This window comes from Octodon degus, unplaced genomic scaffold (genome assembly GCF_000260255.1).
Source record: "Octodon degus isolate 3935 unplaced genomic scaffold, OctDeg1.0 scaffold00071, whole genome shotgun sequence".
NCBI lineage: Eukaryota > Metazoa > Chordata > Mammalia > Rodentia > Octodontidae > Octodon > Octodon degus.
Genome location: NW_004524647.1, coordinates 56,682 through 61,948, shown reverse-complemented (window position 1 = coordinate 61,948; position 5,267 = coordinate 56,682). Strand labels below are relative to the sequence as shown.

The window sequence follows — 5,267 nt, the reverse complement described above, 5'->3', positions numbered from 1 at the left end:
CACTGCAGTTAGAGAAGACATATTTGGAGAAGACTTTAAAGGACCTTTTCATACATGATGCCAGACCAAAGATTAAGGGTACTTGAGTTCAGCAGAATAACCCAATGTAGTCCAATAGTCCATAATAGTAGTGAGTTACCAGCACTAATGGAAATTGTCAGAAGTTGTTGCCTTTAACCTTTTACAGCTTAGCATATTAATATAGCTTTACTTTTAACATCTTATGGTTATGCTTCTCTGCTGGATGGTTAAGAACAAGTTAAAGCAAGACCTATATAACTAAAAATGTAACTTTTGCTATCTGACAAAGTCATTCAAATCCCCTCTGGATTTACCCTGGAACCATGTACAGTACCTTGTGTATCTTTGGTCAGCGTTATCCATCTAGATGAGTCATGGCCATTGCTTGAACAATTTGCTCTCTGCGAAAACCTGAGAAAATTTTTTCTCTCTAGATGGCTCTCCTTAGGCATACTATACATCATTGATCATTTTCTTGTGTGGCCCAATAATCTCCTTGATCAGAAAATTTTGGACACCACTTAGTTACAGGATGTCACAGCAGAGGTTCTTTTATGTTCTGAGTTCTCTCTGACCTTGAAGAGGTAGGGTCAAAATATTGGCTATTCTTTTAGTTCATTGATCCCTCTAGTTTTTGGTCTGAAAACTTTAGTTGTTAAACATCTAGAAGAGAACCTTAGAAATATCATTACCCTGTAACAAAGGCCATTAAACTTAACGTTACTGTCTGAATATTAAATACCTTAGACATAAAATGGAACTGCTATTTTCCCAAACAACCATTGATATTATAAAACTTAAATCCCTATATAATGTTAAAATAAAATTACACATCTTTTATACAGAAATTTAGAAATCAAACCATATACAACATTGCAACAGGACAATCCTATGACATTTTATTTTCCTTATCTCTTATTTACTTTTAACAACTTTTTATAAGCATTTTTTTGAAGAGCGAAAACATTATGTCAGAGTGATATATGTGTGCCCATGTTAATAGTAGCACAATTTGTGATAGCAAAAATTTGGAAACAACCAAAATGCCCATCACCTGAGGAATGGATGAAACGATGTGGTATTTTTATTCAATGGGGTATAATTCAGCTATAAAGAGAAACAAACTTGAAGGCTCTGTAGGTAAGTGGATGCAACTCGAGGACATACTCATAAGTGAAGTAAACTAGACACACATGTGTAAATATCGCATTATCTCCCTAGTCTAAGAACTCAAAAGAAGAAACAAAAACTGCAAGGTATAACACAGTTAAATGGAGAGAGAGAATTTAAGGAGTAAACAACAAAGAGAGAGAAAAAAGAAGTTAGGAAAAATGGTAGGGCATGACCATATATTTACATAAACAAGATGGTTAAGGTAATGGTTCTAAGAATTTCCATCAGGTTTTTTTTCTTTCTTTTATTATTTATTGATAGAAATAGATTTTCAGTGCATTCTTTGTGTATAGATAAATTCTACATTCTTTTCAGGATTTTTCTTTTGGAGTTATATGAACTCCAAGTGAACTTAATGTATTATCCATTCATTTAATTCTTTATAGACTTTTTAGATTTTCATAAACTAAATTTCAGAAACCATGCATACTGTATACCTTATTTAACCCCCAAAAAGTTTTGCATATTTCAAGAAAAAAAAGCTTAAAAGCTGGCCAAATTTCTCAGTGGATTATAGCACCTGCAAGCAGATGCAGGGACCTGGGCTTCGATCCCTGGGCTTGCCTTTCTGGCCCCTCCACCAAGACACTGAGATGGCAATTGAGACTGGATGTGGTGGTGTGCACCTGTAATCCTAGCTCTTAGGAGACTGTAAGTAGGCAGATTACCATGAGTCCAATCTAGTAGTGAGAACCTGAACACCCTGTAGACCCTTCTCTAAAATTCAAAGAAATAAAGGCTTAACTCAATCTGTATGTTCTAATTTTCCCACATTCCATTTCTGAATAAAGAAATACTCATTCAGTATTTCATATTAGTAAGTCAGATTGTCAAATATGCTTCAATAAATTATATTTAGCTCAAAATTATAACTTAATCTGTTTTCAGAGATGATTTTTATCAATATGAAACATTACGCCATATGCAATATTAGCCCAAAACCTTAAATAAGAATCAGACTTGAGATAGCTCAGTAGAATAAGTGCTTGCCTGGCAAGTACAGGGTCCTGAGTTGAATGCCTGAAAAAAAATTCAGACTTACAATTTTTAGACAAAATATTTTAATCTAAAAAAAAGAAAAAATATATATATATATAAATGGTATGTTGTATATTAAATTATCATTTCAGGTAACTTAAATATACATAGTAAACATTCAGTCCAAACATTCTTTGAAAACCTTTGATATTAATGGCTAGACATAGTACTAAGTTTATGAAACTTAAATACTCAAGTAAAGTCTGCTGTAATACTATGAAAAGAGGAATGTTTTTAACTCATTGATTTGTGAAGATACAAAGGTGCTTAGTATGACAAAATTACCAAAATAAAAACATTTTAGAGATTATTTGGTTCTAGCAACATTAAGCTGTACTTCTGGATAATTTAATAATTTATTTATTTATTTATTTATTTATTTATTTATTTATTTGGAACCTGGGATTGACTCAGACCCTTGCACTTGCCAGGGAAGCACTTATTCCACTGAACCATTTTCCTGGCCCCAAAAGTTTTATTTTGAATTTATATAAATTCTAGTCTGAACAAGTTAAAAAAAAAAGCACACAAAAATAGTTCAAACTATAATCTTATTTTTCGTCCTGGTTAGCTCATTACAACTCCATGAAAGAATGTTTACACACTCAGATCTATTAAAATACAATATTTGAATAGATTCCTTCATTTCACCCATTGTTTGCTATACCAGAATCTAAAACAGGAAGCCCACAGACTGGGCAAGTGCAGTTCTCTCACAGCCATGGGTCAATACAACCATCAGTAAATGTGAAATTAGTTCATACAGGGTATAAGCCTGAGCTTGTTTCCAGTTAGAAAGTCAAGTTTTACCTAGTTCACTATCAATGCTGCTATACTCATAGTTCAGGTAGTAAGACTATCAATATGCTCTTTGGTTAAACCATGTATTTGATCATCATCACCTTCATTTAATAAAAAGAAGTGAGAAAGGCAAACAATAGATAGTGTTCCAGTTTCTACAAAACTCTTTGAATTTTACAACTGCTTGCAAATTCTATTGTCACTGCTTCTGTTCTGAGGCCAGCTGGACTCATTTTCACCTGGCATTTCAGTGCTATCTCTTTGGGATCACCTGTTTTGAGAAGAAATTTCACTTCGCTGGCTACTGTCATCAGCTGTACCAAAACTATTAAGTTCTGGCAAATGCTGACCATTTCTCTGAATTTCTGATTCTGGTTCTGCCTCCATTAGAGAAGTCAATTCTCCCAACCCAGTTATGATGTACCTAAAAGTTGATGAAAAAGCCACAGAACATCTCAATAAGCTCATTCTCAGAAATCCTATGAAGAGGCACTGTTATGGTACTAACATAGGTTAGAATGCCTGACCATTCTAAACAAGAAATAGTTCTGCAAAATCCCCTGCTATTGCTTTCAACAGTGACTGTGTTTTCTGCCAACCCTGCTCTGGTTCAGATCCTATTTGAAATACTATCCTGATCTCTATTTTCTCCAGGATGAACCCTTCTTACTTGAAGGCCCACTGTAATTGTTAGATGCTACTGAACTGCAGGTGAGGATTAGTTGAACCCTTCCCTTCTTTTACTTGACACAAGCCTTGACACAATTTATTCTTGACACAAGTCTTGACTTAGGGAACTGGGAATATGTAGTGCCTCTGTGTTCTCTATCTGGTTCCAAGAAGACCTAAATTATACCTCTTCTCCTCACAGACCTCCTACTAGTTTGCTGTGAAGGTCTACTTTTCTTTTGGGAATTATAAACAATACCATTGCTGCTGAATTGGTGAGTGGCTTTGGCTACTGGAAGTAGACTGCAATCTTATTGGCTCTAATCTGTGGTTTGTATTTCTCACCATAACATTAGTTCTAGGCCCATTTTCCCAAATTTGTGATGCTCCAAATCTCTGTCCCTCCCTTTGTCTGAGTTCATTACCACCTGATTGACTTGTTTGACTTCTAAAATTATTGCGTGAAGTGCTACTTCTGGGAACACAAACAATTCTCCCAGTTCTACTCCTTAACCTTCCCAGTGGAGAGTGTGATTCATCCACTGAATTCTGCCTCCTCAACCCAAATCTAGTCCTTGGAATGTTGGAACTACCACAGCTGAAATTTGCTGAGGTTTGGCTAATTGTTCTCTTAGCCACAGGACTAGTTGATCTCTGTTGCCTACTTCTTATATGATCTTATAATATCTGGATGTGAAGTGCCCATCTCATATTCCCCATGAATTTTAAATCCTCTATTTTCATGATTTATGTGGATTTCCAGACTAAACCAAAACTCTCCACTGGTTGGGTTTTCTCTCCAAGTTTGGTTCCCATTTTGTCCAATTAGAGTCACATTGCCAGTAAGACAAAAGGTGTGAAGCCATTCTAGCAAAGGATCTTCACTCAAACTTTCTCTAGGGACTTCTGAGTTGTTATTTGTCCCATTTCTCAAGTCACGTGGAGATGCTAGCTTCTCCTTCACTCCATCTAACCACTGCTATTGTGACATTATTTCTCCAGGAGTGACTAAAAGATTGTTATCTCTCTCATTAGCCAATAATCTTCATCACTGAGTTCATTAATAAACTGATAATAAGTTTCTTCTCTAAGGAGGCATTCTTGCTGCCATCTTCTCCCACTTTACCAATCATTACCATCCTGAGATGAGGGTTCTTCTCCACCATTACTTAACCTAAATCTAGATTGATTCATCCTGAGGCTCCAGGCTTCCTTATTTTCCTTTCAACAGGGTTTTAACACATGGAATGATGCCCATCCTTCAGTTGTTTATGGCTCTTTTGAGAGCTGTTCATCTTTTCAGCAAGCAGGCGGCCGCATTGTCCTTGAGAAAAACCTTCAGTTGGCAGCTGTCCTCTTGGATGCCGGAGCTGTCTCCAGGAGGTGAAAGGGTCTGCCAGTTCTAGAAGCCACTGCAGCCTCTATTTGTTCACTTGGAAGAGGAAGAGAAGCCAGAAATTTGTGCTTGAAAATAGCTGATAATGGGTAGAACTCTCACCTTGACTAACTCTATATGCTGATATCTGTAAGCTAAGCAACTACAGTGCAGACAGCAATGTGTAATG

At 36.1% G+C, this 5,267-nt stretch overlaps 1 pseudogene; it reads right to left on the bottom strand.

Moving 5' to 3' along the window:
- Window positions 1-2,879: 2,879 nt before the first annotated feature.
- On the bottom strand, window positions 2,880-4,896 carry LOC101575194 (annotated as a pseudogene).
- Window positions 4,897-5,267: the final 371 nt, after the last annotated feature.